The 13,001-nt window shown below is 54.3% G+C and overlaps 3 non-coding genes across 3 annotated transcripts; 2 read left to right on the forward strand and 1 right to left on the reverse strand.

Annotated features, from left to right (window-relative positions):
* The first annotated feature begins 2,270 nt into the window (after positions 1-2,270).
* Positions 2,271-2,342, forward strand: TRNAG-UCC (transfer RNA glycine (anticodon UCC)). The gene has a single exon. It is a non-coding gene; the product is annotated as a tRNA-Gly (tRNA).
* A 6,939-nt stretch (positions 2,343-9,281) lies between these two features.
* On the reverse strand, positions 9,282-9,353 carry TRNAQ-CUG (transfer RNA glutamine (anticodon CUG)). The gene has a single exon. It is a non-coding gene; the product is annotated as a tRNA-Gln (tRNA).
* A 2,053-nt stretch (positions 9,354-11,406) lies between these two features.
* Positions 11,407-11,480, forward strand: TRNAI-AAU (transfer RNA isoleucine (anticodon AAU)). The gene has a single exon. It is a non-coding gene; the product is annotated as a tRNA-Ile (tRNA).
* The last annotated feature ends 1,521 nt before the right edge of the window (positions 11,481-13,001 follow it).

Raw genomic sequence — 13,001 nt, forward strand, 5'->3', positions numbered from 1 at the left:
CCACTGGATTTGTCTTTCCTGAAGATGCATCAGCCTTCTAGTACTCCCCATCTGTAGAGTGATTAAGATCTACAGTTGCTACCAGGAAGATGAGTATCCAGCTCCCTGAAAGAAGGGAAGAAATTGTTTTGAGCCCAGGACACCCATACTTTTGTATGGGGACCTCTCTTCAGTCCACGTCCTGGTGATCTAAAATATTCTCTCCCCTCAGGTGCACTTTGCAGGTCTAGTTGCTAAGAAAGGAGTAGAGAAGGTGGTAAAAGAATCAAGAAAGCAAAGGAGGGAGCAGGAGCAGTGGACCCATGGTTTTCACATGCTAACATGGAAATAGGCTTGACGTTGTCAAGTCTGGCAAGAGTAATGAGGGCTCCCGGGTTTGGCCTCCTAACCTAACCGCTGTGACCCAGATGTGGGGTCGCTGTAGCTCTACAGTCAACTGCTAGCAGTTCAAGCGTCAACGCTGTGCACTATCAGCGGCTGTAGGACTGAGTCCAACTGCCAAGGGCCCAGCCACTGCCTGTGCTGCGCTCACCTGCGGCTCCCAGCTCATCCTCATCTGTGGCGCAGCCCTGCCTTTGCTGCCCCCTGACAGCCTGATGGCTGCCCCTAACACTGCACCAGGCCCAAGGAAATGACGGAAACGCCTCCTATCCATCCCTGGAGCAGTAGCTTGGATTTCAAGCAGGGTCAGCCTCAACCTCATGACTTGAGTTATCGTCACCATCCAGACAAAAGTGTGCACAGGCAGACCTCTACAGCGGTTCACCCTCGGTCATAAAACTTCCTCCTTCCCCCCAGTCACTTATGTCCCTCCAGTTCCCTTCACACCACCATTTGCCCTCCCACATAGCTCACCCCTTCTAACGCCTCCCCTGAATTCTTTCTCGGGCTCCCTAGAGCCGGATGACAGCCACACCAGCACAGTGCCATTTGTGTGTTTCTTTTTTCCGCTGTCTCGGAACTTCAAGACTGGGGTCCCTGGCTTCCTTGCAGTCTTTCCTCTTCAGCTCCTGCTCTTGGACGGTCTGCTTTCTCTTCTGTCTTAAGAGACCTGACACATTTGCCCTCCACCACCAGAGGATGACTCGCAGAGCTCCCTTCCCTTCCCTTCCTCCCCTCCAGCCACGGAGACACCAGAGGGAGAGTCAAAGCATGCTCCGCTCCAGTGCTCCAGTGCTCCAGTGTCAGCATATTCCAGATGCCACCCCGACGGCCAGGCGCTGGGAGCTGCAGCCGTAGCCCGGGGGTTACGCCTCTGCAACCCTGGATGCAGGCACTTCTGCTTCAGAGTGCAGGTCCCAACCCGGCTGCTTAGGGCCCTCAGGCCTCAGAGGCAGACAGGGAGAAAAGACTCCTCACCCTGGGGAGGCAGCTGGAGTTCTGGGACTCCCCCAGATCTGCTCCCTCCACAGGGCTAGGCACCTGCTGGTGCCTCTTGTCCAGTCCACCTCACTTCACAGCAGGCACCAGGAGGTAAGTGAGACACCTCCCCTGGAGTCCCAGGTGTGGCAAATGTGCTCTGAATGTGCTCCTCTCTTTGTGGGTGCTCAGCTGTGGTGTGATCAAGGCATGGAAAGGAAACTCCCCTCTCCCAGTGCAGGCTGGCCTTGAAACTCACAACAAGCTGGATGACATTGCACAGGACACGAGAGCACTGCTGCCAAGATGTTTGGAGTAGGTAGCTGTGGCCAAGTGGGGAAGGTGATGAATGTGAAATCCACGGAGGTTTCCCCACACACGTTCAAATCCTGCCAGCGACAGGGTACCCTCGCCTTCAGGGCTGCCTGGACTGAGCACACTCCGGCCCTAGACAAAGCCCCACAGCCGCAGTCCCACCAGCTGCCCATCATGCCCAGTGAACCCTCTATCCCTCTAGTCATCCTCAGCTTCCCCAGAATTGCCATGGGGCATGGGAACCACCTTTCTGCTTTCGCAGCCGCAGAGGCTCACAGCTTTGCTGACAGAAGGATGCTCACCTATGGGGAGGGGTGGGTTTTCTTCCAAGGGACACGTTTTCCTGCGGAGCCTGAGCCGAGATGTGTATGCTTCTGCGATGGGAAGGGGGGCCCCCTACGCAGACACATTTGCAGGTTTTTGCAGCTGCAAGAGGAAAAATGGGGGAAGGGAAAGACCCTCCCCAAATGCCGCTTCCTATTCTTTTTCCTGCTGCTGCTTCTGTCTCCCCTCTCAGACTCCCAGGAGAGTCCTGAATGCTCAGAGAGGGTCACATGGTGCATGGGAGGAGCAGGGGGGGAGGCACAGGTCTGCATGCGTTGGTGGTATAGTGGTGAGCATAGCTGCTTTCCAAGCAGTTGACCCGGGTTCGATTCCCGGCCAACGCACACGCGCTTTTCTTCCAGGTGCCTGCAGAGGCACCTCCATCTCCTGCTAGAAAAGAGCCCAGCTTTCACCAACAGGTTCACATTCCCTGGAGGAGCCTCTCCCTTTACTACATGCACAGGCAGGACAGGACGGGCCACCCCACAGAGCCCAGGAGAGACAGCCCTGGCTTCAGCAATGCCTGCCTTGGTGAAAGCGCATGCAAGCGAGTGGAGCAGAAGGGCTGTTGAGGATGGGGGCTACAGTGACCAGGAGTCAGGCAGAGACCAGCTGCTTGGCAGGCAGCTGTGCTCATCACGGTGACAGAAGCGCTGGCAGGCACATGCCTCTGCCCCACTTCTCCGGCAGCCACGTCAGTCCTGCCCCACCCTTCCCTGCACACAGCCTCTGGCAACTGCTTCACATTCCCCACCCCAAGCATCTCTGCCTGCTCCCAGGCCTGTAAGAGCGGAAATCCCCCAGCCCCGCTGCTGGTTCCCACAGGAACAGACCCACCCAGGGACTTCTGTTGAGGCATTCTCCAGGCTGCACTGGTTGTACCGGGGGTCTGTGCCTGTCCTGAGAGAGCCAAAAACACTGCAGCCTGCCCATGCCTTTCATAGCAGGGACATGCAGGCATGTCAGGGATCACCCTGAGGGCTGCGGTGAGCAGAGCAGCACAGAGGGAAGGCACTGTCCCCACAGCTTCTGCTCTTCCCCTTTCCTCACTTCTTTCAGCAGTGTCTCCATGCGCCATCTCCTCACCCATGGACGGGCCTCTCCCCTGTCTCTTTGTCCATGGGGCTGCCCACTTTCTCTGACAGGGCCCCCACAGGAGGGTGCTGAAGAGAAGTGCTGATATGCTACCAGCTGCATAGGGTAGCTAAGGGCTCCCAGCTGAGATCAGTGCTGACTGCCTGCTGATGAGGCAGATGCTCCGTGCAGGCTTTTTCTCTGCACTGCTGATACACAGGCCAGAGGAGAGGCATTTCCTGCCTGGCCCAGAGCTTGACCTGCTGCTATTGGACATGCTACCTGGCGAGAAGAAGGCTGCCCTGGGAGGTTAAGGATGAAGATTGATATAAGGCCTAGGAAAATCCCTGAAGGGAGTATAGCCCCAGAGCAGTGAGCACTTTTACAAAGAATCCAAAAATCTCAGAATGGTTGAGGTTGTAAGGGACCTCTGGAGTTCATCTAGTCCAACCACCCTGCTCAAGTAGGGTAACATAGGGTATGTTCCACAGGATTGTGTCCAAGCAAGTTTTGAATATCTCCAGAGAAGGAGACTCCACAACCACTCTGGGCAAGCTGTTCCAGTGCTCTGTCACTCTCACAGTAAAAATATTTTTCCTCATATTCATGCGGAACTTCCTTTGTTTCAGTTTGTGCCCATTGCCTCTTATCCTGTCACTTTGAACCACTGAAAAGAGCCCAGCCCCATCCTCTTGGCACCCTCCCTTCAGCCATTTGTAGACAGTGAAAAGATCCCCTCTCAGTCTGATCTTCTCCAGGGTAAACAGGCTCAGCTCTTGCAGCCTTTCCTCATAGGGGAGAGTCTCCAGTCCTCCAGTCATCTTCATAGCCCTATGCTGGAGTCTCTCTAGTAGTGCCGTGTCTCTCCTGTCCTGGGGAGCCCAGAACTGGACATGGTACTCCAGATGTGACCCCACCAGGGCTGAGTAAAGGGGCAGGATCACCTCCCTCGACCTGCTGGCAATCCTCTAAGGCAACCCAGGATGCCATTGGCCTTCTTGGCTACAAGGCAACACTGCTGGCTCATGGTCAGCTTTTTCTCCACCAAATCTCCCAGGTCCATCTCTGCAAAGCTGCTTTCCAGCAGGTGAGCCCCTAGCCTGTAGTGATGCATAGGATTATTCCTTCCTAGGCTTAGGACCCTGTACTTACACTGGTTGAACTTCATGGGGTTCCTCTCCACCCCATTCTCCAGCCTGTCCAGATCTCTGAGAATGACAGTACAGCCCTCAGGTGTATCAGCCACTCCTCCCAGTTTTGTATCATCAGTAAACTTGCTGAGGAGGAGCTCTGTCCCTTCATCCAGGTCACTGATAAGCAAGTTGAACAAGGTTGGCCCAAGTCCTGAGCCCTGGGGAATTCCACTAGCTGCAGGCCTCTGACTAGACTCTACATCATTTACGACATCTCTCTGAGTTCCACCTTTCAGCCAGTTATCAATACACCTCACTGCCCACTTATGTAGCCCGTGCTTCCTGAGCTTGCCTAGGAGGATGTTTTGGAGACTGTGTTGAAGACCTTGCTGAAGTCAAGGTAGAAAACATCCACTGCTCTCCCTTCATCCACCTAGCCAATCATTCCATCATAGAAGGCTATCAGGTTGACTAGGCATGATTTCCCCTTGGTGAATCCATGCTGACTACTCGTGGTCACCTCCTTTTCCTCCGTATGCTTGGAGATGATGTCCTGAATGAGCTGTTGTATCATCTTTCCAGGAATGGAGGAGAGGTTGCCTGGTCTGTAGTTGCCTGAGTCCTCCTTCGTGCCCTTTTTGAAGACTGGAGTGATATTGGCTTTCTTTCAGTCCTTTGGCACCTCTCCAGTTCTCCTTCTGGCAAGTCTTTTCCAGTGTGACACTGAGACGGGGTGCAGTACTCATGCAGCAGCACTAAAGCAGAGAGAAGCTGAGGCTCTATGAGTTCATGCCTCACCTAGAGCAAGGCCTTTTAAATTTCATTCTCAGCCTTTCCTTCTCACGTGCAATTTGGATTCAGAATGTTCATATTGGGGTCAGTCTAGCCTTTTTGAGACAGCAACATCTCTGTAAGGGTCTTTTGTTTGTTTTTGTGGGCTTTTTGTGCATTCCTTGCTTCCCTGGAAAGGTGGGACAGTGATAAGAAGTAACAAATGAAAGAGAGATGGGCAGGGTTAAGCTTCCTCAGTGGATGTTGAAGCACTGGACAGGTACCTAGATAGGTTTGGACTCTCCTTCCTTGGACAGCAAAATCAAATTCTGTCAGGGCCAGGTACTGAGTCACCTGCCCTAGATTTGGTGCTAGTCCAGCACTGAGTAGGCTGTTGAATTAGAGACCTCCTAAGATCCTTTCCAATCTATCTCATTCCATGAAAATTCCATGCTGTGCTCTCCTCCCACCTCTGCACCACAGCAGCAAGTGAGTCTTGTCCCCACGGTAAGTAGAGTTCAGTCCTTGCACAGCCCTCAGCTCATGTCCTGTTCTTTCTCTTTGACTTCCCAGTCCCTTATCCACACATACACTCCTGCAGACTGTCACAGCCTTCCTCCGAGGTTACTCTGGTGGAGCTCTTCCTACCCAGCCCTCCAGTCCCCAGTCAAGGCAGAAAGCAGCCCTCTTGTTTCCCTCAAGAACAGCCCGGGGGGTAGCATTGCAGACAAAGTTCTTAGCCTTCAAATAGAGTGGGAAAGACTTGTGTACTCCTGCTGTGACTCCTGAGCATAGTGTAGCAGGTTGGCTTCTCCAGAGCAAGAATAAAGAGCCTAGATGTGCTGAAATCAAATCACAGCTCCAAGTCACATTCTGTGGGAATGGACAGAATCATAGAATCACACAGAATGATAGAATGGTTGAGGTTAGAAGAAATCTCTGCAGATCATCTAGTCCAACCCCCCTACTCAAGTAGGGTCTCCTAGAGCACATTGCACAGAATCATGTCCAAGTGGGTTTTGAACATCTCCAGAGAAGGAGACTCCATAACTTCTCTGAGAAACCTGTTGAGTGCTCTGTCACCCTCAAAGAAGTTACTTTTCATATTTAGATGGAACTTCCTGTGTTTCAGTTTGTGCCCATTGCCTCTTGTTCTATCGCTGGGCACCACAGAAAATAGTCTGGCTTCATCCCCCTGCCACCTTCCTTTAAGATATTTGTAGACATTGATAAGATTCCCCCTCAGTCTTCTCTTCCCCAGGCTGAACAGGCCCAGCTCTTGCAGCCTTTCCTCATAAGGGAGAGGCTTCAGTCTTCCAGTCATCTTCATAGCCCTACACTGGACTCTCTCCAGTAGATGCATGTCTCTCTTGTCCTGGGGAGCCCAGAACTGAACACAGTATTCCAGATGAGGCCTCACCAAGGCTGAGGAGAGGAGCAGGATAATCTCTCTTGACCTCATGGCAAAAGAAATACATTTCTCCAAGAGCAGAACGGATTTTTCTGAGTCATTGCATTGAGCTTCTGGGTTCTTGGAGAGCAGGAGGAGCGTGAGAGTGAGATTGGGATATTGTTCAGTGAGACCATGGGGCTATGTTGAAACCTCTTGCTGCCTGCTCCTGTCCCTCCTGAGCAGAGAGAGGGACCATCCTCCATCAGGGCTCAGAGGGCACTGATAGGCTATAATGACCCTGACCAGCCTCGGCTGGGACTGCACCCAAGGACCCTCTCCCCATTGGTCGGGGAGTCCTATTTAAGCTCAAGCCTGGGCCTTTTTTTCTGACTGTGCTATGTTGTAGGAGTACTGCTCTCTGGCTCTGTCACAGCCATGTCCCTGCCTAGTCCTGGACCCCGCTGATCCAGACCCTGATGCATGGTCTGATGTCCCAGCCTGACCTCAGACTTGCCTTTTCACCGTAGACCTACCTCGTGATCACTGGACTGTGTCTGACCCTCATTACCCTTAGAAGACCTGATTCTAATCCTGACTCCAACTTGTGGATTTACTTCCCAGCTTGACTTCAGACTGCCTTATCACCATGAACTTCCCTGAAGATCTGTGTTCTTTGCTGAACCTTGCTAGCATCTCCAGGCCTGCCCTGTTCATTTTGCTCAGCAGCAGTCGGAAGGGACCCTGGCAGATAAGGGGCACTGTCAGTCATGTTATTGTCCTCAACTACCCATCCCTTAGGGATCAGCTCCCTGACACTCACACTCCTCTAAGAGTCTGGAAAAGCAGCAAGTCTGCCTGGTGAAAAGCTTTTAAAAAGCTCTGAAGATGCCCGTCTCTTTCCACAGAGTACTGATACCTTGGTTTTGTCTACAGTGCATGAAAAAAGTGTAAAATAACACACTAAAAGCCACTTCTTGGAAGCTATTCCCCTCTGTTTCTTGGTTCTGCCAAGTGGTCTCTAATGTTCCAGCTGTTGTAAATTCAGTTACAGAGAACCTAATGGAGCTGGCCCCTGACCTACCATTGTGGTGCCTGTGTCAAGGGGTCCAGTGGTCTCCCTTGTCTCCACTTGTGTAATCAGGCCACTTAGGCTCACATAGCAAGGCACCCAGAGCTCAGTAAGTCCTCAGTTTCCTGTCTGTTTACAGAGATGTTTGTGGCTGGCAGAACATATTTTGTGCATGTGCAAGCCAGGGCTTGTGCGAAAGCGTGGCTCATTCGCTTGCTCACTCAGAGCATGATTTGACCCTGCAGAAAAGCCAGCTGAACAGAAAAGTGCTCTGCAAAGGCAAAAAGCCTTTCTGTTTCTGGCCATGTCCTCTTTCTGCTTCCTTCATGCTTTCTCTGGTGCTTATGCACTGAAGTGCTTATGCCCCACGATGAGTCTCTTCATGGAGCTACACCAGGAGAAAATAACTCGCCACATAGATAAATAGTTCCCAGCCAGCATCACTCTCTACATCAGCCCCCTCTCAGGAAAGTGTCAGAACCAGTGTGAGGAACAGGCTGGGACTGAGACTGAGAGGCACATGGCCATCCCTTTCAGTAGCAACTACTTGTCGGACTGGCTCAGCTATAGTGCAGCCTTGTCCTGTAATAGCAGGACTCACCATTTCAGGAGTCACTAGTGATAATTGCTCCTGTTGAGCCAAGCTTGCTTGTACAGGACAGCAGGGCCAGCAGGAAGGATGCGGGGGAGGAAACATCAGGAAACAAACCCACCATCTCAGGCTGCAGGGAGTGCTTGGAGCCTCTCCAGAAGGCCTGGACTGATGGTCCACCCTCCTGCAATAGGTGTGCTGTTGTTGAGGATTTGTGTCATCAAGTCAGAGAGTTGCAGGATGAAGTCAGCAGATTGTGAAACATGCAAGAAAATGAGAGGGAGACAGACAGGGCATCCCCAGAGACTGTGCTGCTCCCAGAGTCCCAATCCCCTGCATCAGGGGAGTTACTGGAGAACTCTGTGAAGAGTGAAATAGTACAGCACAGCACTGTTGAAGAAGGCTGGAAGCTAGTTGCTTCTTGAACAAAAAGAAGGCCCCTAATCCTCCTGTAGACCTGGAGTTACAGTTGAAGAACAGGTTTAGTGCACTCCAGGATGAGGAGAACCCGGACTTGACCTCAAGGGAAGCAGCTAGGGTGTCTGAGTCTGTGCCTTGCGTGACCACTTGGAAGAGGCAACGAGTGTTTGTAGTGGGTGATTCCATGCTGAGGGGGACAGAGATGCCTATCTGCCAACTTGACCCCTCCTCTAGACAGATTTGCTGCCTGCCAGGGGCGAGGATACGAGATGTGTCTGAAAGGCTACCAAGGCTTGTCCACTCATCAGACTACTACCCTCTGCTGCTCTTTCACATGGGTGCTACCAATACACAGAACAAACCAGAGACAATCAGGGAAGACTTCAAGGTCTTGGGCATGATGGTCAAGGGTTTGGGAGCCCAGGTGGTCTTCTCATCAGTCCTGCCAATTAGGGGAAGGCATGGGAGGAGGAATAGGAAGATTTCCCAAATCAACAACTGGCTACACCATTGGTGTTGGCGACAGGGTTTTGGATTCTATGACCATGGAACATGATTTGAAGACCAACAGCTGATGGGGAGAGATGGGATTCACCTCACCAAGTGGGGCACGTTTGCCTTTGCAAACAGGTTGGCCAGCCTAGTAAAGAGGGCTTTAAACTAGGTAGGAGGGGGGAAGGGTGTCATACAGACAGGGTAGACAACAAAACACAAGTTGGGTTGGGGGGCCTCTTTTTTTTTTCTTTTTTTTTTTTTTGTTATGGCAAGGGCAATGCAAGGGTGTGAAATATGCCAAGAGCTGAGGAAAGCCCCCAGTGAGGCAGAAGCATGAGGTCCCACTGAGACTTGAACTCAGATCGCTGGATTCAGAGTCCAGAGTGCTCACCATTACACCATGGGACCTCCCGGCTGCCCCCTTTTGCCGCTCCGCCACTAGCAGGACAGAGCCACGCAGTCTTGGCTGAGCCGCGGGCTCTCTCTGTCTCCCCGGCTGTGCCCAAGTGGAGCCTTTCTCCAGGGCCATGGGGCACCGTACAGTCAGAGGGCTCTTCAGGAGAGCAGCCGAGCCCTTTGCAGAAGCCTCTCATGCTTCTCGCAAAGGAGGTAGCACCCTCATTCTGGAGGTGCTGCCTTCCTTCTCCACAGCTGTGGCTCGGGGGGCAGCGGAAGCAGACTGGAGGCCTGGTGCTGAGACAAACGCTGTGCTTGAGGTCAGACCTGCTTCCGATGCATCCCCAGGGAGCATCAGGCTTCTCTGCATCTCCACACAGAAGCCACGGAAGAGACTTTTCCTTCTACAAGTCCACCTCCTCCCCAGTGCTTAGACCACAGCTGTTTTCCCTCTCTTCGCCTTCCTCCTGACCTTACAGTGAGTGTGCCCTCTGCTCTCCCCAGAAGCACCCCAGTAGCAGTGACGACCGCGGTGGGGAGCCCCTCCTCAACGGGCATTAAGCACTGATCTCCCAGCTGTGGGCTTGCCATGTAAATCCTGCACAGGCCCCAGCTCTCCCAGCATTGCTGGCCCCAAGTGCCAGATCCAGGGCACCTGGCGGGGCAGACGGGCTCTCCAAGCCGTGTTGTATCCCGCAGCTACATTCCTCTCAGGACCCCTGAGCAAACGCTGTGATAAAAGCCAGTTGCCCCCCTCCCCCTGCCCCTGACTCGATGCAACACCATTGCCCGTCCGATACACCTGAAGCAACTGCTGCTTCTCTGAGACGCTCTTGCTAGCGCCGTTCGTTCGCTGAGTGACTGTCCCCTGCCTCCTCTGAGCCACGGCTCACCAGGGCAGCTTCCGTGGAGGAGCACCCCTCTGCAGACAGGCCTTCTGCACCCACCATCCTGGGCACACTCACAGCCCACTGGACTCTTTTTGCGATGGAAGAAGTTATGGCTGCAGGAGCCAGGCGAGTCCTCCTCCTCCGGGCTGCGAGGTGCCAGGCTGCTGGTTTCCCCTGGACCCAGGTCCAGCCAGTGGCGAGGTGGACTACGACCTCCAGCAGCCCCCCGCACACACGCACACGCATTCACAGGGCACCAACACAACTGGCCACACATGCAGCAACAGAGACAGGAGAGCAGTGCCTTCCCAGGCACTGCCCATATAGCCCAGTCCTGCTTCTAAGAAGCGGTGCGTGGCAAACACCCCTTCTCGGGGCTCTCTGGTGTCTGGCCCCAGACCCTAACAGTCAGTTGCAATCCTAGCCATCCTCTGGTGGCACAGTCTGGGATGAGCTCCAGGTCTTCTCCGTTCCTCCAGGACACCCTGGCACCGGCTGCCCCAAAGCTGCCTCGCCCTCAGCAAGAATCACGTGTTCTTTCCTGAATCGTGCTCCACACTCTGGTGGCTTTTACTGTTTACGCCCAGGGAGCGCTTCTCTCATCCCCTGGGATCGCCACGCTGCCTGCCCAAGAAGGGACAGGGTCGTGGCACGCGCACGGTGAAAGAGCTGCTCCGGTGGTCTCCTCCTTCTGCAAAACTTGGCGTTTGTGTGTGCAGAGCAGGGCATTTCCTCCCAGCAGCCAGAGAGCTGGAAACATTCGCGAGGACACTATCCTGGATGGTCGACTTACTGCCTCAGGGAGGAACGGATCTCAGGAGCCTGCCGCTCCGGCTGTCTGCTCAGAGCAGGGCTGGCGCCAACCCTAGAGCAGGCTGCCCAGTGCCTTGCCCTGACAAATTTGAATTTGATATCCAGGGATGGAGAGCCCCAAACTTGCCCGGGCACCAGCTCTCTAAGAGCTCCAGCTCTTAAATACTCCCCGAGAAAGCTCCCCCTCTCCCCGCCTCTCTCTTATTAGTTAATTCTTACGTGAGTACTGCCCCAGCCTTCCAGGGAGAAACACCCATGCTGCTGCTGCTCTCCCAGGGCAGCAGCACTGGCTGCATCATCACTGCCTTGAGAAGGGCAGCCTTTGGGGGACACTTGAAAGCCCTGGCTGCAGCTAACTCCCTGGCTGGTTAGCTCGGTTGGTTAGAGCGTGGTGCTAATAACGCCAAGGTCGCGGGTTCAATCCCCGCACGGGCCAGCTGGCTCTTTTCCAGAGCCCTGAAACAGCTCTCCCAGAGAGGCTGTGGAGAGTCTCCTGCTCTGCAGATAGTCAAAACCTGCCTGGACGTGCTCCAGGTGACTTAGCATGAGCAAAGGGTGGGGGGGTGGGGGGGGCAGCTGGACTGAGGTGACCTCTGGAGGTCCCTTCCAGTCTCAGCTGTTCTGGGTGATCCTACCAAAGCCTGAACTCACAGTGCCTCAGCCTCTCTCTGCTGTGGTGCTGCTGCATGAGTACTGCACCCTGAGCCAGTGCCCGCCTGCACACCCACCCCATCCCCCAGAAAAGGCTTGCAGAAAGTGCTCAGCCCCGGAACTGGACTCCTGGCAGTGATTTTCCTATTTGCCTTATTGTCAGTCCTCATCCTTAGCCTTCCAGAGCAGCAGCCTTCTTCTTGCCTGGTAGCATGTCCAACAGCAGCAGGTCAAGCTCTGGGCCAGCCAGGAAACGCCTCTCCTCTGGCCTGTGTGTCAGCAGTGCAGAGAGACTGCCAGTGCAGAGCCCCTCCTCAGCAAGCAGGCAGCTCAGCTCTGCTCAGCTGGGAGCCCTTAGCTGCCCTGTGCAGCTGGTGCCATATGTGCACTTCTCTTCAGCGCCCTCATGTGGGGGCCCTAGGAGAGAAAGCGTGCAGCCCCACGGACAAAGAGGCAGCGCAGAGACCCGTCCATGGATTAGGACACAGCCTACGGAGAGACTTTACCCCAAGGAAGCTGAGGTGGGTGCCTAGGGAAGGGGGAAAGGGGCAGAACAGAGGCTGCTGCCTCTCCCACCTCGCGCTGCCTCCCCCTGCCCCAGGCGTAGGGGCAATGCACCCTCCCCCTGCACCAGTAGTTCATGGAGCTACTGGTGCAGTACATGGAGCCCCCTCTCCAGCAGCTGATGGAGCTACTGGAGAGAGTCCAGCGTAGGGCTACAAAGGTGATCAGAGGGCTGGAGCACCTGCCCTATGAGGAAAGGCTGCGAGAGCTGGGCCTCTTTAGCCTGGGGACGAGAAGACTGGGGTGGGGGGGGCAGGATCTTATCAATGTGTACAAGTACCTGAAGGGAGGGTGTCAAGGGGATGAGGACAAAGTCTTTTCAGTTGCCCCGTGTGACAGGACAAGAGGCAGTGGGCAGAAACTGAAGCACGGGAAGTTCCGCCTGAATGTGAGGGGGAATTTCTTCACTGGGAGAGTGACGGAGCACTGGAACAGGTTGCCCAGAGAGGTTTTGGAGTCTCCTTCTCTGGAGATCTTCAAGGCCCGCCTGGATGTAACCCTGTCTACCATGCTCTAAGTGACCCTGCTGAGCGGGGGGGGGGGTGGACTAGATGATCTCCGGAGGTCCCTTCCAACCTTCCCGATTCTATGATTCTATGAGCACCCTGCTCACATCAGCCCGGGCCTGCGAGTCCATGATGTGAAAGCCAAGGGTGAGCTGCAGTGTTCTTGGCTCTCTCAGGACAAGCAGAGATCCCGGTAGAGCCAGTGCAGCCTGGAGAATGTCTGCACAGCAGTCCCT

Source organism: Rhea pennata, chromosome 10 (assembly GCF_028389875.1).
Source record: "Rhea pennata isolate bPtePen1 chromosome 10, bPtePen1.pri, whole genome shotgun sequence".
Classification (NCBI taxonomy): Eukaryota; Metazoa; Chordata; class Aves; order Rheiformes; family Rheidae; genus Rhea; species Rhea pennata.